This window comes from Haliotis rufescens, unplaced genomic scaffold (assembly GCF_023055435.1).
Source record: "Haliotis rufescens isolate VD_foot unplaced genomic scaffold, xgHalRufe1.0.p SCAF_4, whole genome shotgun sequence".
Taxonomy (NCBI): Eukaryota; Metazoa; Mollusca; class Gastropoda; order Lepetellida; family Haliotidae; genus Haliotis; species Haliotis rufescens.
The window spans coordinates 34,847,035-34,874,889 of record NW_025964112.1 but is presented as its reverse complement, the minus strand read 5'-3'; the positions used below and the strand labels follow the sequence as shown (position 1 = coordinate 34,874,889).

The 27,855-nt window shown below is 36.8% G+C and overlaps 1 protein-coding gene across 2 annotated transcripts in view; it reads left to right on the top strand.

Annotated features, from left to right (window-relative positions):
* Nucleotides 1–27,855, top strand: part of LOC124149860 (cardioacceleratory peptide receptor-like) — a 112,396-nt gene that overhangs the window by 24,531 nt on the left and 60,010 nt on the right. The window lies entirely within an intron of this gene.

The window sequence follows — 27,855 nt, the reverse complement described above, 5'->3', positions numbered from 1 at the left end:
TCCGACCAGCCGACATTCTGCAGGATTGGTGATCTTCTGAACACACTGCACATACACTCGATGCAGTGGTCGTTTCGAAAGCCTCTCCTTGTAAAACTTGAGTCTGAAAGTCCTTGAGTCTGGGCCGAAGTGATATGGAAACTTCGGTTGGTTGACACTCATTTCTGTACCGTCCAGCAGTACAGAACCATCAACGTAATCAACACTGACATTGTGATTATGTCCCACATCCTTGCCTCGTTTTAGAAAACTGTGGAATGCCTTGTTTTCACCATGAGTCTTGACATTCTTCACAGGAGGATCATCATAGAAATATATGTGTGCAAAAGTGCACAAAACAATTCTATCATGAAGAGCCTCCACATTAATTAAACCACGCGCTCCAATCATAATTGGTTAATATAAGCGATTATGATGTACAGATTAAAATTAAAAAATGCAGCAAACAGGGTTTGGGAGATCCTGGCACAGTCAGGCTGGTTAGGCTCATCATCAGCTCAGGGCCCTTGCCCCATTTACACGCAGCCCAGACAGCGAATGGGACTTCTCCCAGGATTATTATTATTATTATTATTATTATTATTATTATTATGCTTCAACATTTAACGGCATGCTATATACATATAAATACCAGTATATAGTGTGCATATAAGCAAGTTGGTACATATGTATAAGAATGCAAGTATGCCAGTTTAAATATTTCGTAAGTTTAATGTAATAAAGTTACAAATTATTTTCTTTCAATAACTAAACAGGTGCGAAAAACAACTTTCCAGTTCCGGAAAACTGAACACAAGAATTGATTCAGTAGTGGATAGAGATAATAAAACATTTGCCAGAAAAAAAGTCTGTATTCTGCATAGAAGATAAAAACGCACACACTTTACACATATACTTTGTCAAGTAAAAACTTCGACGAGTGATTGACGGTTGTGACGTGTTTTTAAAGTGTTAGAATATTCTTGTTCTTTTTCTAATACAAATCAACTTGAATCTATTTTATTGATTTCCAGCCTTCCCTCATCAATTTGAACAAACAAAATATGTTGCTTGGGATCTTTCTGATTTAAAATGTCATTAAAACTACAATGAAAAAAAACTACAAGAGAAAGGTTCTGAATAGAAACAATCATGTTTCTTTTATCTTTTCAATAAAGTTCTGAGGTATGAGAACATGTTTTTATGACAAGAAAACATAACTCAATAAATAGATTAACATTATCTATTATATCTGGTTTCCCATTGCATCATCGGTTAGACAAATAACTGACGACAGCAACTATTTTTGTCAAACCATGTAAATCATCTCAATCTACTCTTTGTATGTAATTTGTATTGATAAAATGATTTTTATAAATTTTGTATGCTCTCTGCTTTGGATTTTTTAACAGTATCACTAATTCTGTGGTCCTTTAAACTGTTATCCACGGAAATTGTATTGAGCAGAGACATAATTAGCTTCATTACTTCGAAATGTTCAGTGGTTTTAATCATCAAAGGCACCATTGTTTGGTTTGTATTGATTCCATTAGAGAAATTGTACGCACACCATAAGGTGCGGGTGGCTCGAAGCCACGCGGAGAACGACGTGGTCAGCAACAGCCTGATTTCTCGCCCATACCAATCCGTGTCCGCAATAATCGTTGTTAGACAGATGCAAGAACATGATTAACTTACAAATGGCCAGATAAGACCTAGCACTGACGCAAAATAGCCATAAATATTTCAAAGACATGATATTACAAACCCTTATCTGACTATGTTAATTCCTTTGGGACATTTACACTTGGGCTTTGAATGACAAGTATCTTTTTATCATGAACACAAATGACTTTATATCTGTATTATTTGATGTGAATTCTTACTTTTGAAAAATAACACTTAAATAATTTGTTTACATACATAAATGTATTTAAAATCGTTGAATATGTTGGTCAGATGCAAGGTTGAGGGAAAATGACATGTGGTGACTGTCTGGAATATGCACATATTTATCGGAGTGCCATTGCATATGTGTTACTATAATTCTTTGGTGACATTTCATGTTCTTGTAAATAAAGATTTTTTTTAAATTTCAAAATAGTATTCTTTCATTAAAGGACTGCTTGATAATATTCAAGCCTAGATCAGTATGAGAGGCCGCATGATTCTCAACCCATGCGCTATGATGAACATTTGATTAAATGAAAGAAAACAATATGCTGCATACGTTCTTGTACATGTATTTACGTTTTAGAAGATATCGTCAGGAATATCACGTTGCGCTTCCTGAGGATGCAAAATGAAAAATAGCAGACATTACCTTCTTATAACATAAAATTAAATTATTATCGGAATAATATATTCAACCTTTCAAGACTTCATTTAGAAGATTGAAATTGTGGATGTTCTTCAGCATCAGTATCCAGATCCTTTATTTGGATTATTGCCAAGTTATCTCGATACCTTGAGTAAATATTGGGAGATTAATGTAATTGTTTGCAATAACTGCATCATTGCACAACTGATAGTAATGTCATTTCGTTATCTGTAGTCATAAAAGTAGACAGTCACATACCACTGTTTGATGTCTTAATTTGGCATTAATGTCAATAAAAGTTACACTGAAAACATCTGAACAAGTCATAGAGTCTGAAGCAAGGTCCTCTGAGCATTCAATTATATTAACGTAAGCGTTGCAGTAATATTCCAATTTCGATTTCCCTTAAATGTATTAGGGTTCTATTACAAATTAACATTCGTAGGTTGATTGGGTTTGCAGATTGCTGCTCTAACATGAAAAATGGTCCTTCCCTTGTATTCAGTAGCGTCAGTTTGGTGTAAGCTTATTATGAGATGGTTTATGGAGAAAATGATGTATTATACTTCCAATATGGCACATTAGCTTTGTTAGATTGAACAATGAATCAGAGGAATATGAAACAACCATCCATAGGTATATTGAGGAACTATAAATTGATAGTTACAGCTTGTGACTGATTTCTTCTGGGCACTGAAAGCTTGCCAGCAGATATTTCATTAGCTTGACTTGTCTCATGGTGATATTTGTGATAGGGTTATTTTGAATCCCCTGACCCAATCCTATTTTACGAACCTACTGCCATTGGTGTCTATTGTATTGTAGATATCGTGCCATTTCATAGTTACCTTGTGAGAGGTACAACTTTCAGGTGAGACCTGCTGAGATGATTCACATTTCAATTGTAGGACCTGCTTTGAGGTTTTTCAATTGAATTGTAAGACCTGCTTGACGGTTTTACAACATAATTATATAAACATCCTTTTAATATGCATAAAATGTTGATTTTGTCCTGGTAAAAAGTAACCATTTCTTTCACATGAAACTTTCATGATGAAAATCAAACCTGCAAACTCACATATCATGTTTAGTATTGCAGACCACCGTTTTCCCACTGAGCACCCCGGGGCTGGTTGTGAAAGGGTGTTCACTCGTACATGTCATGACTTCAGTTGTGTGCATGCTGCATATGATCTTTCTCACGCCCGCTGTCATCGAATTCGTTTTATACTGTGATTACCGATTCTTTCACAATAATGACTCCGATGTTGTATTTTCTTTCTTGTATTTTTTGCCAAAATCTCGGAGCCATTAAAACATTTAATTATGACGTAACAGTTCAAAGGTAACACAAATGGACAAACGATTCAATTTACATTGAACATGACAAATTAACTGATGATACTCGAGTGTTATATCGAGACATCGCTTATTTTATGTATATTGAATCGCAGATGAGTACGTGAAACATTTGAAAACAACCGCGCTGTTGTGTTGACGCGTGTTAAACTTCTTAAAATGGTATTTAGAGAAACATCACATGCTTGATAACGGTGTTAGAATCTACACCGAAACATCGCATTTTGTTGTAATAAGTTGTATAGCCACAGAACTATTTCCCTTGTTTGGCGTCTATTGATGAGATCAGGTCAGAACAAGCCCAGTGAACTTAGAGTATAGTATATCACAGTTATGCTTCAGTGTTTTTAAATTTATGTTGTGTTTTCACGCTGCATATAAATTTGGGACAATTTATATTTATCGTTCACTCTTCACTTTAACTGATGTGGTCCATTACAAAACTAATATATTTATTAGGTTTCAGACATGCGTATAAATCATTAGAAAGGTTTGTCGTTTTAACATTCCAACTATTCCTGTGCCGTTAATCATTTAAATGCTTGTAAGGCTTGTGGAAATTATTTAAGGTTGACCTTTTTCTTGTCAGGGCTGGAATGCATTCATCTATCATTTGGAATACGTCCATTTGTAAATTTGAATATCATTCGGTTTGTTACTTTTGACTGTATTTGTTCCCATCGTTTATAATGGATGAACGAGTATTTACTGCCTTTTGACGTTTGTTTTTATATTTATTTAATTTCAGATTTATCATGGGATCATGAACATGTACATTTATAACTGAATTGAGGTTACAAATAAATAACAATCAACCATACATAATATTCATGAACTATCTTGACAAAATGGTTTTGCTTTACGAACAAGAAAAGGATGAAATGTTTATGCAAAGCAATTAGTCAGTATAATTCCCGTGAGCATTCCTCATTTTTTAAGTAACCACAGATAAAAGCTTATGAATGTTGACAAGTTGACATTTTTATAGTGAATGAATGTTGTTTAAAGACACATCCAGCAATATTCCTGGCATTTTATTGCGGCTTGTAGATATTCCTCTATACTAGACAATCCAGTGGTTGATATTATGAGCAGCACCCCATGATGTCGGGGTTCAATGACACCAGTCAAACAAGGCCCCGATACCTGTTTATCGCCTCATAAGACAAGCATTGGCACCCTTGAACCTGTTCTACCCTGACATCTCCTGGAATCAGAAACTCAACTGTCTTGCTTGCAATTAACATTCGTATGTCTTTGTTATGAAGATCCATTAGAGACAACAACGAAACAAAGAAACATGTATAAAACATACATACTATTTTATCAGACAATATGTTTCTTTCGAATAGTGTATGATTGGTGACACCATATGCATGTAGTGGTGCAGACAGCACACAGACAAATTGCATATTTTCTACCTAATTTTGGACCTAATCAAGATCCAGCCTGGGCCACCTACATCCAATCTTAGCAACTAAATATATAACGCCGACCCCAGATACTAATCAGTCTCGATTGTCTGCCGAAACAGATTCAATTTGGTGTGAAGGCAAAATAGTGGTGCAAATAACATGAATGGATCACTGAAATTCAGATATGACACCAGGTGTTTGCGAAAAGGGTTCACATGTCCTGCATTGCAAGTGCTTTCTTCCCCTAAAGAATACTTTGCCTAATGACTATTAAAGGTGTACTTTGCACTATGATCCGATGTTCATTTTCGGGCTTGTAATCAGTTACTTGTGTCTAACTACATTTCTTGTATGCAGCTTGGGTAATCATCAATTATCAGACAGACATACAAAATATAAATTGTGTTTTGAAAGACTTCAACCAAATGTGCTAGTACTGCTAATTGAGCCGAACCTAGTGCCACTTTGAATATGAATGTGAGAAACTGTTATAAGCATTTTCTAGAACCAGTTTTTAATTGGAAAGTTAATAAATGATGTTTGTATAATTGTTCTCTATTCATAAATGTACAAAATATAAACTGAAAACTATATTAATTCAGCTCTATAAATCAGTGTGTAGAGACGATTATTTCATAACGTCAGATCAACACCCACGGGTCAAATAAGATCTCACAGAAACAATCATCCGAAATAAGTACAACAATATTGTTTTTGACCCAATCTGTTTATTCATGAAGGCTTATTCTATGAATTACTGGTGAAGATTTTGACTACAAAAACAATTTAAAATCTGCATCCCATGACCCACTTGAGTCATTATATTGATACATTGATGTCGTACTATAGATTACACAAGACGCAATACAGTTTGTAAAGGTCAGAAGATGAATGAGAATCTGCGGTGCCGCCAGCTGTCATTACGGTCTCATCAAGGATGGCACACAAGGAGCTTCTGTTAGGTTGGAAATTATCTGAAAATGTCTTAGGAGGCCTCCCTTGCCTGTGTAAATTGAACTTGAGCTTACGTGACAAGTTGAGGTGAGGTGAGGTGAGGTGAAATGGGGTTTAACGTCGTGTCAAAGATAATTGCGCTTACACAGCGCACGTGTGTGTGTGTGTGTGTGTGTGTGTGTGTGTGTGTGTGTGTGTGTCTGTGTTAGTGTGTTAGTTAGTGTTAGTTAGTTAGTTAGTTAGCTTACACAGCGCACGTGTGTGTGTGTGTGTGTGTGTGTGTCTGTGTCTGTGTGTGTGTCTGTGTGTTAGTTAGTTAGTGTTAGTTAGTTAGTTAGTTAGTTAGTTAGTTAGTTAGTTAGTTAGTGTGTGTGTGTGTGTGTGTGTGTGTGTGTGTGTGTGTGTGTGTGTGTGTGTGTGTGTGTGTGTGTGTGTGTGTGTGTGTGTGTGTGTGTGTGTGTGTGTGTGTGTGAGTGCGTGCGTATGGCTGTTTGTATTGTTCCGGACTAATGTCGATTGTGTAATGCTTGGCCACTGAGATACCATGCCGCTGTTTAATATGACACAATTTACTAACTCCGAGCCGACCAGTCCTCCCTTGGGCTCCTGAATGTCAAGTGCCAGGCAGGGTAACCACAAGATTTTAGACATGGGTGTGTTTCCCGAATCTTGGAATATAAGTATGATTATTCCATTATATAAATCTGGGTCAGTTGGTGAACCAAATGATTATAGAGGCATTTCACTACTAAATGTTATGGGAAAACTCTTCCCATCAATCATAGAAAAACGTTTGAGAATCTGGATGGAAGTAAATGATTTACTGTCCGAGTCTCAAGCAGGGTTCCGACCAAACTACTCTACTGTTGATAACTTGTTTGTTTTACAAGCTCTTTGTTCTAAATATTTGTGCAGAACCAGAGGTTGTTTTTATTGTGTATTTATTGACTTTAAAAAAGCTTTTGACTATCTTAATAGGAGAAAATTGATGTATCTACTTATTACTAAGGGATGTCATGGTAAAATGTCTGTATTTTTAAAAAACACGTCTGCATCAGTCAGCGCATGTATAAAGATCAATAATGAATCTACGGACTGCTTTATAACATCCTCCGGTGTACGACAAGGTTGTGTTTTAAGTCCGTTGTTGTTTATATCTATCACAAATGAACTTGCAAAATGCAAAATAGTTGTCAACATGGGATATTTGTAACACAAGAAATAATAGACATTATGCTCCTTCTCTTTGCTGATGATGTTGTAAAAAAAATAATCCAATTCTATAAATGGCTTGCAAAAACAGTTAAATCTGTTACAGAGTTACTGTTTAAAATGGAGCCTTGAAGTAAATCTGAATAAAACCAATGTTGTAGTTTTTAGAAAAGGTGGTATTGTTGCAAAACATGACAAGTGGTTTCTTGGTTCGTCTGCCTTGAGTGTAGTCACTTACTATAAATATTTAGGTCTCATGTTCTCCTCTAGATTGTCATGGTCTATGGCGTGTAAGCAATTAGCTGCTCAGGCGTCGAAAGATATTATGCCTCTTTATAATTTATTCAGGAAAAATAGTCGTGTTTTTCACAGCATGTACTATTTTTGAAGGCAAAATTATGCCTATACTTTTGTATGGTTCTGAAATATTGGGTGCTAAGTATTACGCTGCAATTGAAAAAGTTCACACCTCATATTTCAAATGTTTCCTAGGTGTTGGTAAGTTTGTCTCAAATAAGGCAATCCTTGGTGAAACAGGCCGTAGTTATATTTTTGTAGCCAGCCAATTAAGGGTAATAAAGTATTGGATTAAGTTACTTAGAATGATGCCTGATAGATACCCATATCAGTGTTACAAAATGTTAAAGGTACTTGATGATAATGGAAAAAAATTAATTGGGTTTCAGATGTGCGAAATCTATTATTTGTTAGTGGCTTTTCATGTGTATGGATTTCTCAAGATGTGGGAGATCCACAGTAATTTTTATATTCATTTAAGCAAAGACTAAAGGATATATTTTGTCAACAGTGGCACCAAAGTATAACTGAATCACTTTATCTCAGCAATTACAGCAAAGTAAAATCATTGTTACAAACTGAAAGATATTTAACTCTTGTTTAAATAATAAAAGTTTAATCAGAGCTTATTGTAAACTTAGAATTTCATTGCATAATTTTAATGTAAATACATATCGCAGGTTCAAAGACGATGATATTGTGAACTCTATTTGTACAAACTGTTCATCCGGAGAAGTAGAGGATGAATACCATGTCTTACTTACATGTGAAACGTGTTCCCATGTAAGGTATAAATTTCTCCCCATGTTGCAAGGTACTTTTAAAGACCGTCAGTTAATGATAAATCTACTAAACTCTGAAAATCCTGATATGATCCATGCTGTTTCTGTATTCTTAAAACATGTCTTTAAAATGAGGAATGTGTAATTTGATTTAAAATCTGTTCATGTACATCACGTGACAATGTTTATATCCAATCTGCATTGTACTATGGGCCTTGATGCCTAAATACTGAATAAACTGTCTGTCTGTCTGTCTGTCTGTATATATTCAGAATTTGTCATTTAGGGCCGTCAGGGTAGAAGTGCTTTCACACGTCTGGATCAGGAAGGTCGAATACTCTTATGCCAAACATATCGTACTATATTGTTCACGAAATTCAGTAGTCGCGATGCTACACCAGAAGTAAAAGACGTCGCCAGAATAGTTTTCTTAGTCACTGATATGAGAATATTAGTATTTCTGGACCCGAAGGAGAAATCAACCACACATGAAATAAGCTAAGATTCTCGTAGAAACCGACATAAATACACTTCCGATCAACCGCCGTTGGAAGATTTATTGAGGCTTTGCCTGTTTCCTTCTAATTCTGACGCCGGTTCGCATTTGTTAGCAACAACAAAACAGATTGAAGAAATTGGAGGTTATAAGGGAAGAATCCTCACCGGAAGTGAAAGGTGTCTCGTGTAGTTAAGTACAGGAGATAAAATATGAAGGCGTGGGTAGTTTTTGTCTCTTCCTCTCTTTTTCAAACTGTAAATAAACTGACAAAAGAAACAATACACTTCAAAAATTGGTTTGACCAAAACATTTTAATAATATGTTACTTGTCTGAAAACAGTCGCCGAAACACTGCAAACATAAAGACCAAACACCACTTATGATACAAGTATCCACGGCAATGATAATAATAACCATTTCTTGTTTGTTTCATTTTAACAACCATCAAACATAGGTGTACACTTTCCTTTGCCAGGCAATTTATTAACACAATGAAACCGTCTGGAGTAAAATGGCTTCACTGTAGCAATATGATCTTCATCCTCGTGATACAGATGTATTATCTAATTCACAATATTAACGTTTTAATCTAAATGCCGATCATCGTATACGTTTTTCAAAATCAAACCATATAGAAATAATTGATCACACACACGCCAGCTCTGAACAATAACCGCTGTCTTCTTAACTTTGATGACGCATATCCCTCCCCAAGGGTATTCCAGAGAGCCATCTTTTTGCGTACAACGCAGGCCAAATTGACTAAAAAATGCACCATATTTTGCAATAACGTTAAACAGGTTGTAAAATGTAATGTTCAATAACGTTGATGAATGGTGGCAAATCGTACATCGTTTGACGTTTATAGCAATTTCTTAATGCAATATTGATTTTTATAAGAGTTATGGCTTCAATATTATTGGTTGCTTGAGAAAATCATGAAAATTTAATTTAAACTGCAGAGTATCTTACAATCACAATGTTGCTTTTAAGGTGATGATTTAACCCCTGTTCGAAGTTTTGGAATTAAGTTTCCTAGTCATGACTGAGAAGAGTCTTATTTCTTGAGTCAATAATCCCTAACTTATTTGTTTAACCAGTATTGATAGTGACAACAGGCATAACAGGTTCTTGAGTTTTAATGTTTTAGAATTATAATTTATTTTGTCGATTTCAAATAAAAGTTTTATTTTTGAATGAACGGAGGTATTATATGAAATATAATCAAATATGATTATTGGTGGATAATCTAGGCTGGTTGTTCTCTTGCATTGACAATTAATATATACAGCCAAACCCCGTTGTCTCGAGCTAGGATGTTTCGAATTCCCGGTTGTGTCGAATTCACAGTCCGGTCCCGGCTAGATCAGGTAGTAATATGGTCGCATAGGCTGAGTCGAAGCCCGGATAAGTCGAACTGTTTCTCTAGTCCCCCCGGAGTTCGAGACAAAAGAGTAGGACTGTAGATTATATATTTAGACAGTTTGTCCATTATGGTATACAGAAGCGTCTTGTAATATGAGTGCTAACATACTAAATTGAATTATTTAGGAGAAAAAGACTCCATTATTTTTCAGGATACATTACTATGCTCGTCAAGCACAAAGATATATTTAAGATTAAAGATTAATTTAATAATAATAATGATAATGATAATGATAATGATAATAATAATAATAATGCATTTATAATGCGCCAGATTCCATTCACCAAGTGGATGCTCATAGCGCTACAATATTATTACCCCGGTCAATGGATCACTGAACACTCGATTTTCATTCTCATCTCCCCGGGGAGTATACAACCCAAGCTGCCTGTGAGGCGCTAGAAGGTTAACAGCCACATTACAATCTCATCCTAACGGGTACCCACTCACTGCTGGGTGAACAGAGGCACATTTCAAACAAAGTCACTTGCCTGTGGAGACACCACATGTGGTACATGTGCTTCAGTGTGGGGCAGGACCGAAGCCCTAGAAAATCTCAGGAGTCAACCTGCTTAACGTGGTCACCCATCCAACTACTCTCAGAGACCGACGTTGCTTAACTTCACCTGATTTGTGATCAGTACCACGTGCCACCATCTCACATCTGCTACACATTTGCAAAAGTGCTTATTTAATGTCTCTGCTAAACCTGAAATGGTCAGTAAAACTGCCCAAAATAACTGACAAAGAATTCGATGGCATATAAATTGCTTTTGTTGTATAAACTTCGTTCTTTGATGGTCACAACCTTTTCTTTGCAAAGGCATAAATTAATGACAATAGACATTCTCGTTGATTTAATAATAACGTATCTCTAAATTACGTGAAAATAGTTGTACATGCTAAGGTCTGGACCAAATCGTGTGAATCGTGGCAATTCGCTTTGCAGAGGTGCGTCCCATTGGTGTGCCAGAATCGCATGATCGTGAGTTTAAATCCCACATCCCCTGATTAACATAATACCCATGCCCATAGGTTTCACAAACGTGGTAAACGCCGAAGACCTGCATACCATCTGACTTACCTCAAACAATATGCTGACACGCCGTGAAACAACTAAAATTATATCCCAAGTTAAAATCGTTTTACACATTCTGGGATGATGGAAATAGGATGGAAGCGAGCCTACTGAGGAAACCCTGAAACAAAATAAATACATCATCCACTATTAGAATGAAATAACTTCCCTGAAAGCAGTGAGTTTGAAATATATTACACATGTGAAAAAGAATACACCTCTTACGAGATAAACCTAGACAAAGGAAAACATGAAACTGAGCGTGATAGTTTCACTCTCCGGATTCGAATCATGGCACGAAAGCATTGAATCTGATCCGCTTAAAAGGATCGCTTTTAGATATCGCGACTGGGACTTTCATAAAACAACATAACTAGAATCTAACCAGGTTTAATGGCGTGAAAGATGCACACCACCGGCAAGCCTGGAGCAGTCAGACAGGAGAAAGATACCACCATGATGAATACGTATTTGATCTCTTAATGTACATGTAATAGATATTCCTCTCCGATCTAATCATCGACCTTCAGTGTGACTCACGGACAAGAATTTGATACGTGCAGGCATACTGCTTTTACGTACTAAAAAGTAAAACATAATAAAACGTTTTTGTTGATCACATAGACACGATCATTGTATAAATGTTGGCACTCCATAATACAAACGTTCTTATCTTGTTGTGGTCAGTTTTCACTTGATGGAATTGCTTGACATATTCTTGTTCAATGTGATCAGTTTTTTTATCCTTGTGACAGTTACTGTGACTATTCATTGTTAGTTGTCGAACATGTCGAACAATAATACACATTTCGTACCTCGAAAATCCGTTTCACACATTCTCGTCTCAACTCGAACATGTGCTCGAACAATACACATACGTAATGTGTAGTTCGTCATTATCGACTACCTTGAAAACACCCATCATTCACAATTTATTTACATTAATAACTACTTTATACAAGTCCACCCTCCATCTTGAACATGTATTTACATTAATAACTACTTTATACCAGTCCACCCTCCATCTTGAACATGTATTTACATTAATAACTACTTTATACCAGTCCACCCTCCACCTAGAACACATATTAACATTGATTAACTACTTATTACCAATCAGCGCTCCACCTCGAACACATATTTACATCAATAACTAGTTTATACCAGTCCACCATCCATCTTGAACACATACTTACATTAATAACTACTTTATACTAGTCCACCCTCCATCTTGAACACATATTTACATTAATAACTACTTTATACCACTCCACCCTCCACCTAGAACATATGTTTACATCAATAACTAACCTGCACAAAGTCCGTCCTTCACCTCGAACATATGTGTTCATTAATATCTTCCTTACTCACAGTCAACCCTCCACCTCGAACAAATATTTACATTAATAACTACTTTAATCCAGTCCACCCTCCATCTTGAACAAGTATTTACATTAATATCACTTTATACCAGTCCACCCTCCATTTTGAACACATATTTACATTAACAACTACTTTATACCAGTCCACCCTCCATTTTGAACACATATTTACATTAACAACTACTTTATACCAGTCCACCCTCCATCTTGAACACATATTTACATTAACAACTACTTTATACTAGTCCACCCTCCATCTTGAACACATATTTACATTAATAACTACTTTATACCAATCCACCCTCCACCTCGAACACATATTTACATTAATAACTACTTTATACCAGTCCACCCTCCACCTCGAACACATATTTACATTAATAACTACTTTATACTAGTCCACCCTCCATCTTGAATATGTATTTACATTAATAGCTACTTTATACCAATCCACCCTCCACCTAGAACACATGTTTACATCAATAACTAACCTGCACAAAGTCCGTCCTTCACCTCGAACATATGTGTTCATTAATATCTTCCTTACTCACAGTCAACCCTCCACCTCGAACAAATATTTATATCAATAACTATCTTACTCTCCACCCTAGACCTCCGTCATGAGACTTATCTAAAGCAGTATATACAGTCCATTCCCACCTCTAAGAGATCAGACATATACTAACAACTACCTGAAATTGAGTCCAAACATGTATTGTACACAACCGTATACCGTATAAAGTTTGTGATTGGTCGCAGGCCATCGTCATACTTTCTTTTTAGTGAAGGTTGTGGTAGGGGTAGGACATGCTTACCCTTTTCGCAGATAACTGCTGTCGTCGCTCGTTTTCGGTGGTGCATTCGTCCAGTTTTCACCGCTGTTTTATCTTTGGCGCCCAGCGGATTGTGGTGTCTGGTTGTTCAATGGCGTTAACGTTTTATATTATTCTACATATCTACAAACTATTGTATTCACTGTTCAATACCCACCTCGAACATATCCCCAAACTATAGTATACACAGTTCAATACCCACCTCGAACATTTCTACAAACTATTGTATACACTGTCCAATACCCTACTCGTATATATTCACAAACTATAGTATACACAGTTCAATACCCACCTCGATCATATTCACAAACTATAGTATACACAGTTCAATACCCACCTCGTAGGTATCCACAAACTTTAGTATACACAGTTCAATACCCACCTTGTAGGTATCCACAAACTAGAGTATACACAGTTCAATACCCACCTTGAACATATTCACAAACTATAGTATACACAGTTCAATACCCACCTTGAACATATTCACAAACTATAGTATACACTGTCCAATACCCACCTGGAACATATCCCCAAAGTATAGTATACACAGTCCAATACCCACCTCAAACATATCTACAAACTATTGCATACACTGTCCAATACCTTACTCGTATATATTTACAAACTATAGTGTACACAGTACAATACCCACCTTGAACATGTGAATTAATATTTCTATGATACATTTATTACACAATCCACACCAATCTGCCATATTTTCTACTTGTTTCAAAGTTTCTTTGTTCGTTTCGTGCGATAGTATATACTGTACTCACTGTCGCCTCTATACTTACGGCAATACTTACTGAACAACGAACTCGACTCTATTTCCTTCGAACATGAGTCGAACGTCTAACATGTATAGTGAGACCTCCCTGTGCTATCTTAATCTGGTCATCCTAAAATATTGATTCTGTTAACTTTGATAAAGATTACGTTAATAATACAGACAGCGGTAAATTTCTCTCTGTAAGGATTAGGAAGCTTTATCTGGCTTCTGCATCCCTGTAAGTGTTGTGTAATATCATTATCAATATCCGTGTATCTATAAATTTGAATAAAGAGATGCCTGAACTAATCCCTGTCAGGAATAAACAGACTTTAAATATATTAGTCTGTATAACAAAGATCAAAACAAAATAACTGGATTTCCTATTTGTCAATAATTCCCCCACACTACAAATGATACTTGCATGTCAAGCGTCTATAAAACTTGAAGTCATTGACACAGGTTATTATCCACTCTCTCTGCTTGTAATTAACAGTAGATGATTCTGTATTCAGTAGGAAGAAAGGGTTCATCCTAAGGACAAATACTGATTTCAATTGTCATGACATACATATATGATTGAACATCATGTATAATTGAATATCACGTGCAGTTGAACACTACTTTGTATGCATCGAAATGGATCTTCCGCTATTCTCTATTCTTTTTCTTCCTCCATTCTGAACAATGTCGATGATTCCAAGCCAATGGTTGTCTATACAATATGCCTTCCATTGCATTCAATAAACCAAAGCCTATTGCTAATGAAGGGGATAATGACTTAAGAAAGGTGTTATTGCGAGCCACAGCAGGTAAGCCGCTAAGCCCAGGACACCACCATTATGGTCAAAGACTGGACAATGGTCACTTCAGTGGGGAGGCTGGACATTGATTAATATTGACCTATCACTTCGTACACATACCTCGATGAGTTATGGCTACTCAGCTCGTAATTCAAGTACACTTAATAGCTATTTCTGGAGCAAATCCTTTTGTCCAGGTATTTGAAAGTAGAAATTGTAGTTTCCCTCCCATGTGTACAATTGTAAACTGCTAGCCATCTTCTTATAATGTGGAGTTCGTTGTAAGCTTAAACCACATTTGTTTAGGATACATCCTTTCGACTGAAACATAGGGACGTGCAATTATTTATGACACAAAACAGTGGTAACTTGAAAGGGCAGGCGTTTTCTTAACTGTTTACATCAATTTAGTGTTTATAATGCAATATATTGACACAAGCAAACATTCTAAGGTTAATCATAACGCACAAACTTGTGTTTGATTCAACAAACATCAAGATATATTTGTGTTGCCAAGAAATCTATTCTTCCTAAAGATTCAACACATGTATATTATTAAAATATAAAACTAGATGCTGTTGCTAACTCAAAATAGTTATATGACAGAAAATAACGGACTGTAAATCAAGCCATTTTGAGATACGATGTGTCTCTTCATAACTATCAATGTGTCCATACCATTTGCTGTTTATAATAACTTATAAAATCATAATAGTTTTTTTCTGTAGGAGGTCCATTGGCGCATTAAGTTTGACATGATGCAAATATGAAAGACAGAGAGAAAGTAACCTCAACATTGCATTTATTACAGAAATGGGAGGTTACCTTAACATTGCGTTTCTAACAGAAACATAACCTCCCCAAACGCAATTAATGAGAATAATCTTTGGCTCCAAAAGCATATAATACTCTACTACATCTGGATATTTCCAGTAATAAAATTGCAGGATCATTTTCTTTAGAACAGATTGTACGCAACGTTTTATGCATCTGCGCAATGTTATTCGAGTTCATGCGGAATTAACGACATCTCTACTTAAGAAAGAGTTTATTTCGCCCTAATATGATCAACATAATCTCTCTGTTAACATAAAATGTTTATTTGGCTCATAAATACCATTCAGTGTGTCATTTTACGACACTGGCCGATGATTTTAGACGTTGTAAACTGCGATCAGCTGACGACAACCAGGGAAAAGGCAAGGCCATGGAATAGATCAGAACGGGCAAAACATGAACAGTAATGTGCCGTTAGACATGTCAGCAATAAGAATTTTTCGATGAATGTATTGCGACAAACAGAAAAATACAACGATTATACTGTGCCATATCCGGTTATAGTCAACTTGTTCACACAAACAGCCGTACACACTAATCTCTTCACAATAGAGAACTGCATGTACATGTATATCTGTTGGCATCCACTATGCACGTTAAAACACATTAGTTACAATTATGACAACTTTCTACTCGATCTAGTCCCAGCTACGACATCTTTTCAGAGTGTACTACGGAGCACGATTTTAGGTGACATATTTTCAAATAGTGTCTAGTCATCAGTAACCTGTGCAGATATACTTTCTATTTTCGCTTGAAATGGTCCTCTCGGGAACGCGCTTTTGTGTAAACACATCGAGTAGAAAGTCAAGGACGGAAGTAACGGGCGTCATGACAATGATAATACCTTGGATCGAATATCAGGCATTCAAGTCTGCTATTTTGGTTTTTGTCAAAATACAAATTACATGTGAAAATACCAGCATTACATTCAAAGAACCACTGTTCAGGAAAGCGCACACACATGGGTATGTCATAATGTGAAGTTGGTGACTGTATTTTCTTATTTAAATATTCAGTTTCTTTCATTAAATATAAAATAAAAACGCAAATATAATTTCCAGCTCGTTCCTTTGAGAACGTTTACAAACGTTTATATATATCGAGATCTATTCTTGTTCAAATACAACTTTTGTTCACAAAAGGAGATAATTGTGGCCATCCGCTAACACAACGACAATTAACGTGACTATATAGATGAAAGGTCCTTTTCTATGATTTTTAATTAAGTTTGTTTTAAAATTTGTCTGAGGAGACATAACTATGAATATATAACGTGTCAAGTCTATTCCCGGAAAGATGTTGGATGACGTTCGGCTGTAGGATATCATTGCAAAGGGTCGTTGTCAATAGATCCAATGTCTTTTGTATTGGCTTGTGACGACCATATTTTACAATTGTATTTAGGTCTCAAGTATCTACGTCTGGATGAAGAACCAATTCTAAATATATTTCAAACCGTTTATTTATATCAAAAGTGTAACAGTACACGCAAGTTTTGAAAATAAAATCATAATATATTCCCATTTACTTTCAAATACAGACCATTGAATACAACATAAGAAGATTATAAACAATAGATGTTTATACGTATAGATGAGTACATTTCAATTATTAAAGGTTTACTGCCTGCAAAGGTGAATTAAAAAAAAGATAAGAATTTTGGGCAAATTAAAAAAAAAACATATATAATTTTTGTCACGATTTACAAAATGCAAAAAAACAAACGTTTATATTTCTAACTATTTTCATTTCTGAAAAGTATCTGTCCTTAATAAGTAAATCATGGACAATTATCTATAAATGCTGTATCAATTCCAACATCCTAATAAAAGCTTTACCTCAAACTATAGGTGCGACTGTGGCTCTATCTACTTTTGAATGCTAAAGTATAATCTTAGTCAAATGTCACTGGGTCCTCCTTCAGACAGTCCATTCAATTAGCTGTAGTCGAGTGGGTAATTATGTCTATAGCATGTACAGATAGGGTATATCGGGCACATAATCTAGTCTATTGTAATGACTTGGAAATAAGTGATCTAAATTTGATTGACATTTATCTGCTATTGCCATGTCTATTGCGCTTGTATGTCTGAAGAGGTCCTATCTGACATACCTGTCACTTCCAACCCGAAATCATCACTTTCACAGACGTATTTCACAGACTGAGACTTATTCTCAGTGAGGGAAAGATGAAAAGTGGCGATTTATACAATCAGCAAGAATTTCGGCAACGCAATCTTATATTTTTTAGTTAATGAAATAAAAAATGAAAATGCATTATGTGTTGTGAAGAGTTATAATATTTATGACGTTGGCATGGGCTATCTACACCTGACTACAAATGAAGAATCTGTGCGTTCAAAGTCAACAAACACTTACAAATAGACAATATGTTTCGATAATTTCATAGATAGATGGATAGATAGATGGAAAGACGAATAGATAGATAGATAGATAGATAGATAGATAGATAGATAGATAGATAGATAGACAGATGGATGAATGGATGGATGGATGGATGATGGACGGACGGACAGACAGACAGACAGACAGATGGATTTTCTCCAGAATATGAAGATAACAATAAATACATGTTATTGATGTTATTACGGTACAAGAGCCAACGTAATGGTCGTGGTAATCATCATCAGCCGTATATATGCATTGTTATAACAGTGACGTCCACGTTCTTATACTGCATCATTATAGTGAGTTGCCCCAGCTGGTGAGCAGGTATACACTCAAGCTATAGGGATAAAAACAGGTCGTCTCTTCATGTTTCCATGGCTCTAAACGTCAAGTAAATCACAAACTCTATTTAAAAAGTGGTATCTTTCTTGGAGGTTGATTTGACATGACAAAAAAAAATCAACGTTATCATTGCCAACTATTGGCACATGCAATGTTTCAATATAATTTCAAGGCCGTTTTTGTGTGAAGTGTGAGAACGGTGTCCTAAACCAATCATGGCTTTTTTATGTGAAATATTTGATTCACATTGTAAACTTTTTAACTGGATGTCAATCGTCAAAAAGTGTTCTTTTAAATGAGATAAGCAGGTTGTCGATATCACGTAATGTTGAAACAGATTTTGTCGGGACCATAAAGTTATGTCACTAAAAAACGATATTTCGAGTTAACTGAATTCCATTGCGAACAGTGATATTCACTTACTCACACTTGGCCACACCAAAATGAACTGAAAGTAATAATAAATTAATAGAACGAAAAATAACCGACTTTATAAACACCCCTCATTCCTCGACAGTATTAGTCTTTGAACAAGACAAACTCCAAGACATTGATGAGTTTTTGAAATCATCATGTCAACGAATAACACCCGTGCCATAATCGCCCTTCGATAGACAGACAAGGGCCTTATTCATGCATATGTAAATGACAGACAATTTCATGTTGATTGAAACAGTGATTTCTTTACCCATACAGAGATCGATTCCTTTCTGAAATCTAATTTCCGATCTGTCTGAATTCAGATTAATATGCAGGAAGCTGCAAAATGTATTAGTTCTGTGTTTTACTCGATTCGAGCTAATGGTTTATTTTAAACTTTCGCCACTATCGAAAGTCATCGTGTTATTGGATGTGTTTTTCCTAATTGGTTACGCCTGTGATGTGTGTTGACACCAAAGTCAACAATATCACGTATGACTGGGTGACTTGTAAATAAACTTTGCGGGTCGTCAGGGTACGATGACATGCAGCTAACGTAGTCGCCGTGTTATTCCTTAAACGTGGGCTATTAAATATTTTGAGTGAATAAGTTGATTTAAACGTCGCTTTGAACAGTATTTTATTCATATACCAGCCTGCCAGTACAATTGATTCTATCCACTTTGTCCAGACGCTAATCCTTTAACTTCAAAACATAGGTGAGTGAGGTAGTTGGGTTTAGCGCCGCTTTGAACAGTATTCCAGTATTTCACGGCGTGCCAGCTTAATGTGGGAGGAAAGCCCGAAGTGATGCAGGTCTCAGACGTTTACCACTTTGGTGAAACCCACGAGCACGGGTATGGTGCTGACAAACAGAAAATCACAACCATATTCAGAACCCATGATCGCAGGTAATTGCAGCGGTTGGGCCATTCGTGTCTCCTTAATCATACCATGTATTGTTAATGTATTTCTTTTTGCCATACATAATTGAGACCTCCAGTGTATGTCCTGTTTTTGGTATAGCACACATTGTGTATGCATGTAAAATATATGGTTTCAATATGACTGCGCCTTTAATAATATGCCTTTCGTAATTTAGCACTATTAACATGACACTGAATGTCATTCGTTACATATAGCGTGGCTGTTACTTATTCTGACACTAGCTAGTACATATAACTAACATATGTCTTTGAATATAACGCTTTTGCAATAAAAATATCTCAATTGAATAAGTTAAAATTGAAATAAAATAAATATAAAACGTCAACGCAAGAAAATAATCCGTCTCGATTTTCTGACTGAACAGATTCCATTGGGCGTAAACAGCAAAATAGTAGTGAAAATTACATGAACGTATCACCGAAAATCAGTGATGACACCAGGTGTTCTCGAAATGGGTAAGCAAGTCCTGATCTATCCGAAGCACCAGTCACGATAGCGCGTTTCCTGATTTTGTTGAAACTAGAACCGATATGTTGATGAAACACTCGTTATTATACTGGTGCCATCACAACGTCCAGAGTTGCCCACTTCACATGGTCTCGCCATGGCAAATGTATACGACCGGCTTCAATTAGGGTTTTGCTCCAAACTTGACCTGATAATAGGACGTTGCTCAAGAGGCATTACACCCAACTCAGGGAAATGAGTGACTAGAGTTTAAGGACGCTTCGACAATATCCATCTATACCACTGAAACGATTCACTCATTCTCCCCCCGTCCTTTCTATGAGGCATGTGAGATTAAGCTAAAAGTTGTTTTGCAAACATCATTAAGTCGTCAAAGTCAATTCGTAATTCGTAAATGGAAAAAACTATTTCGTAAATGGAAAAAAGTCTGATGAAAAGTATTCCTCTGTGGGAAAGAGTAATACCATTCGTTCCCAAATCCATTGTTTCAATAATCACCACAGCAACTAATACTATGTATGCTAAAGGTAAATGATGAAGTGATATTGCAAGAAAAGGTACGTCGTCTTTTTGAGGCATCTTCATGGAAACGTGTCAAATAAATGTTTATATTGTGTATTAACATGAATACAGTAATGCAAAACCTTTATCACAATGTTTTCACTCGAAATGGTCTGGGTGACTGATGTTTACCTCAGTGACAGGTATCTACCATACATCTATATTTCAAACATCACCATATTATTTCATTTTATAAATATCTGTGTCAGTTGATCCAACCATATTCAGTTCAACATAATATATGTTTGGAGGTGTCTAACTTCAGAAACCACCTTAAAACTGATGCGTGTTGATATTTGATACTCTGCTCGGCATATTTGCTCATATGTTTCCTGAGTTCAAGGCAACATTATTACTTGAGTCTTCAATCCATCAAGACGACTTAATCCTGGACCTTGTTAACAGGAGTGGTTGTATTCTATTCCACTGTTTTGTGTAGATGATTACTCCGAAGACAGAAAAATCGAAAGTTGTTAATCTGGATATTGAAAAGATACCAGGTTACACATCGACATTCTCTGTATTTTTAATGCATCCCTTGTGCTTGTATCTGTTTTGCAATTCTCCACAAATTCAAACAGGAGGTACAATTAACTTTTTAATAGAGCCAGTATAATGTTACCATCCTTGTCGTCACAAGGGAAAATATACCAATGATTAATCAGAAGCTTTTATTAGTAAAGTAAATGAATGTGCTATCAAAGATTAATGATGCTACGACTCTTGCTGCTATGGAGATCAAATGTTTATGCCAATTGTATAGCTGGTTCCGGTGTCAAAATCAGACATACTAAGATAAATGATACCACAAAATGAAAATCGATTTAAATATTTTTTGACATTTGATACGTCCATATTGATTTGACAGCATATAAACGAGTGCATGGGTATACTATATTTCTTCATTCTTAACGTACAAAACATTGGGCATACGAATTTCAATCGTAAATAGAGTTGCCACTGTTTAATATCAAATTGATTCGTAAACCTCTTTCCGTGTAATGAACTGCTGTCTCACCTGTGAATAAGTGAAAAATCCTTAGAAATAGCAAAAAATATTTTATTACCTTTTTTCATTATCCGTTTGCAATTTTGTCAGTTGTAAATCAGCAGCTTAAAGAGTCTTTGATTGTTGAAATAAGCCTTGCTGCTCTCCAATAAACGTTTGAGAGACCATTCCAACACTTAAAACCCCTTTAAGAGTGTCTGTTGTGCCTTCTGGCGTCACTTTTTAAACCACCTTTCACGAATAAACAGACGGTTTTGCAGAAAAACCTGTTTCTACTCTTCCTTGACATGATCTAGGATATTGTGGGATTGAATTAGGATGTCCAATTTCATCGCTTTGTGTGAGAAGCCCACTCCATGTGATTTAAGTTGAGTGTGGGAACAATTTTGAAATGAAATTGCGTTTTCAATTTCCCGGTGGCAGCCGTTGGTTCTCCCGTTATGAGGTTTTCGTTATATTTCTTTTTTATCGTTAACCGTGTGTTTCTGACAGCGTTCGTAAAGCCGGTGATGCATCTCAGGTCATGTGACACGTCCATATGAAAATGTACATGTCAGATTGATTAAATACTGTAGACGCTAACCTGCAGTCGCTCAATTATTGTTATAACTGAGCTATATATGCAAATGCAGACATAAATGCCAACATGCCAACATGCCAACATGCCAACATGCCAACATGCCAACATAAATTACATTTGTCCGATGCATGCATTATGAATCACGGTGTTCGTTCAAGTGAATGAGCTACACTGCAGATATCTGAAAATCCTTCATCTTCTTGGAAGAATCGATCGCTTTTACATCGGGAACTTTCTTGCTTGTGTTTTTAAGCAACTCTATATCACCCACAGCTCAAGGACACGCCTGCAAATTAAGCCAGATTAAGCCTCATCACTCATCGGGGGGCACGGGTGGCCAAGTCAGCTAAGGCGCCGCGATTCGCTGTGCAGAGTTGCATCCCTAGGGCACCCGGAAACCTATAATTGTTGGTTCGAATCCCGGTTTGCCCCGATTTTGTTTCTACGTTTGTCAGCACCATACCCGTGCTCGTGGGATTCACCGAAGCGGTAAACGTCTGAGACCTGCATCACTTCGAGCTTTCCTCCCCCATTAAGCTGACACGCCTTTATTTAACTGGAATAATGTTAAAAGCGGCGTCAAACCCAACTCACTCACTCATCATATATTGTTAACATTTTACTTTGGCAGTTTGTTCGTTTTGAACCTTAAGATATTGACTTAAAGCATAGGCATCAGCAATAAAAAAACTTATGTGCATGGTAGAGAATATCCAGATTCAGATTTGCATTTTTTAATTGAATACTTATGGAAAGTATGGTTGTATGATGTGGAATTCATAGCTACCCTTCTTAAAAAGGTTTCGCAGAGCAAATACAACACGAACCAGTCTGGCGAGAATCCCTAGATTACTGCTCATGACATAAGTTCCCATCTCAGTAGGGAGCAAGATATACGTATGCGATTCGTATTCGCACGTATTCATGTTACAAGATGTTGAAATTGCATGACATTCACTTTCTTCTCGCGTGTACATTTAAAGTAGGAAGGGTATTTCTCATCCTTTTCATATTATGTCTAAATATATCAACCAGTGCTGTGGAACAAATATGCATCCTGTCATTTCAGTCATTTATTGCTTTTGGCAGGCCTATTTCGTCTCTTCAATGCTTTTACTGCTACCTTGTTTTATTTTATGACAAACCCATGGTCCATTGTAAACCGATAGGGACGTCATTAATTTTCTATCAAACCAAGACAGTTTCCTAACTCACACGCTATATACGTTGTGCGAGGCACCGTCGTTGTGTGCTACAACGGGGATTAGTACCCGACACTTTCAGACTATTTCTCATTACATCAAGTTAATGTAAATAGATGTTATGTCTGAGGTTTTGTCTAGACTTAATGGCCGTAATCGCCTTTGACCAAGGACTAACGCATTTGAAAGCAGCTTATCCCTTCCATGATGTATTCTTGGTATTTTACTAAATTTGTTTTCAGCATAAGTTGTTCTATTCTTCTTTTCTTCATCTACACATGGAGGATATTCAAAGTCCATTTTCAAAATTGATTCATATTCATATGCATATGCATGGCGCGATGTCTTCATGACATCATATAAGGATGTTTATTTATTTTTTTAAGTTTTTCAACGAGCTCTACATTTCTGGATGGTCAAATGTCTGAGGGACGGTTATTGAAAACGCTCTGACATGCGTGGATCCAATTCAAAATAAGTATTGTTTCAACTATCGCTCAAAAGACTTTGTCCAGTCATGTCTAGTAACCTCCAACTATAAGACTACTTATTGTACATGAGACAACGGTAACTTGTTCTTATTTCTGCTCATCCTCCTGCCTGCGGGGCTGGACCCGTGAAGATCCGGGGTATCCGTAAGAGGCGGCTAAAGGGATCGGGTGGTCATGTCATCGATTCCAATTGTGTGGAGCGATGCTCATGATATTAATCACTGGATTGTCTGGTCCAGAGTCGATTATTTACAGATCACCGACATGTAGCTGGAATATTGCTGAGTGCGGCATTAAACAACAAACCAACCAACCAACCAAGCCTGCGGGGCTGTGTTGTTTGTTGTTCAACCCGCACTCAGCAATAGTACAGCCACATGACGGCGGTCTGTATATAATCTGGCCTCGGCCAGGTGATCCAGTGATTGACATCATGAACATCGTTTCACGCAGTTGAGGTACGATGATATGAAGTCAAATAAGTCACTGAGCCTGACTACCCGATCCATTTAGTCGGCTCGTGCGACAAACATGGGTTGCTTGGGGCCCATATTTTTAACCGGAATCCCCACTGGCTCCCTCAATATTTTTTTATGTGATATAAGATCCTTCCTCTGTGCTTCTTTTGTATTTACAGCGAATATTAACTGAGCACCAGAACGTCAGAAGGTTGTATATCTGTTCCTGCAATAAATATTTCTGTCAGAATAAATGATAAAGTTCACGTTCAGTTGAAATATTTTGACAGCTGTGAGAATCTATTGAATATATTTGACTTGAGTGAAATATAACTTTAACGATAAGTGTATGAAAAACAAGATTTATTTCTTCATTTTCCACTCATAACTTTCAATTTGATCTGAACATTATTGAACGTGGATTATCCTGCTCAGACACATAAAGGATCCATGTCAAGAAAAGTATATGTGTATCGGATCTATTTTAACGTTCACGATAGATAAGTCAGTGCTTATATATATGAATACGTATGTTCTATCCCGACGTCGTGGATCGTTGCCGCCGTCAAGTAACGGAAGTGTTGTCGAGTTCAGCGTTAATCAAATCATAACAATTAATGTTGACTATTGAATCATTTTTCAATATACTTGTTTAAGCCCTCAGATATCTGCAGGTGGGGAGGTGGTTAAGCCTCGTGGTTAAAGTGTCAACTCGTTCTGCCTTAAGTGCTGGATCGATTCCCCACATACGCTAGGCTCATTTCTGGTGCCCCACGCCGTGATAATGCTGGAATATTGCTAAAAGTGGCATAAAAACTTACTCGTTCACTATTGAACAAGCATAAACAGGTATTATCTAACCATGTGTCAGCGGAAATTGCAAAGGAAATACTCTCTATTCCAAATCTACATAGTGAATTAAATGTGCACAATTTCATATTGGTATTCAACCTGTTGCTGTACATTCACGCATGCATATGTAATGTACACTGTCAGTACTTCAGGTTTACAAGGTACAGAACTTAATCGCGAATGTAAATCGAAGAGCTACGTACCAAAACATTTACATAAAATTGTAATTTATAATACTGATCTAAAGTTAGCAAGGACTACATTTGAACGTTCTTGTGTTGATTGTAGGGGCGGCTTTAGCTAATTCATGAATAATGTCAGACTGTATCGTATATCTGGCTAGCTGACGCTCAGAGTTAGTTGCAACTTCAATATCTGCACAGTTATTAGACTTTGCATGAAGCAAGGAGATATAGCTTTTGTCAGTGACAAAATCTATGTGGTTCCTTTTAACGTGTCAGAGAGAAGGGACCATTGCAATGACACTCAATAAAGTTACTGTGCATTATCCAATCAGTATTATGTATTGATGGACTATTGATTTCATGAGCACCCTAAAATACTGCTTGTCAAAAGAATACAATATTAAGGGGATAGTAAAATAAAACATGATGATTTACATAAAAGTGCCGGATTCGTCCACACAACCAATGCAACGTCCTCCACACAACTAATACAACGTCTTACACACAAACAATGCGACGCCCTCCGCACAACTAATACAACGTCTTACACACAAACAAAGCGAGGTCCTCCACACAACTAATACAACGTCTTACACACAAACAAAGCGACGTCCTCCACACAACTAATACAACGTCTTACACACAAATAATGCGACGTCCTCCACACAACTAATACAACGTCTTACACACAAACAATGCGACGCCCTCCGCACAACTAATACAACGTCTTACACACAAACAATGCGACGTTCTCCACACACTAATACAACGTCTTACACACAAACAATGCGACGTTCTCCACACACTAATACAACGTCTTACACACAAACAATGCGACGTCCTCCACACAACTAATACAACGTCTTACACACAAACAATGCGACGTTCTCAGCACAACTAATACAACGTCTTACACACAAACAATGCGACGTTCTCCACACAACTAATACAACGTCTTACACACAAACAATGCGACGTCCTCCACACAACTAATACAACGTCTTACACACAAACAATACGACGCCCCCCGCACAACAAGCGTTATGTCCTCCACACAACTAATACAACGTCTTACACACAAACAATGCGACGTCCTCCACACAACTAATACAACGTCTTACACACAAACAATGCGACGTTCTCCACACAACTAATACAACGTCTTACACACAAACAATACGACGTCCTCCACACAACTAATACAACGTCTTACACACAAACAATGCGACGTCCTCCACACAACTAATACAACGTCTTACACACAAATAATGCGACGTCCTCCACACAACTAATACAACGTCTTACACACAAACAATGCGACGCCCTCCGCACAACTAATACAACGTCTTACACACAAACAATGCGACGCCCTCCGCACAACTAATACAACGTCTTACACACAAACAATGCGACGTTCTCCACACAACTAATACAACGTCTTACACACAAACAATGCGACGCCCTCCGCACAACTAATACAACGTCTTACACACAAACAATGCGACGTTCTCCACACAACTAATACAACGTCTTACACACAAACAATGCGACGTTCTCCACACAACTAATACAACGTCTTACACACAAACAATGCGACGTCCTCCACACAACTAATACAACGTCTTACACACAAACAATGCGACGCCCTCCGCACAACTAATACAACGTCTTACACACAAACAATGCGACGCCCTCCGCACAACTAATACAACGTCTTACACACAAACAATGCGACGTTCTCCACACACTAATACAACGTCTTACACACAAACAATGCGACGTTCTCCACACAACTAATACAACGTCTTACACACAAACAATGCGACGTCCTCCACACAACTAATACAACGTCTTACACACAAACAATGCGACGTCCTCCACACAACTAATACAACGTCTTACACACAAACAATGCGACGTCCTCCGCACAACTAATACAACGTCTTACACACAAACAATGCGACGTTCTCCACAAACCTAAT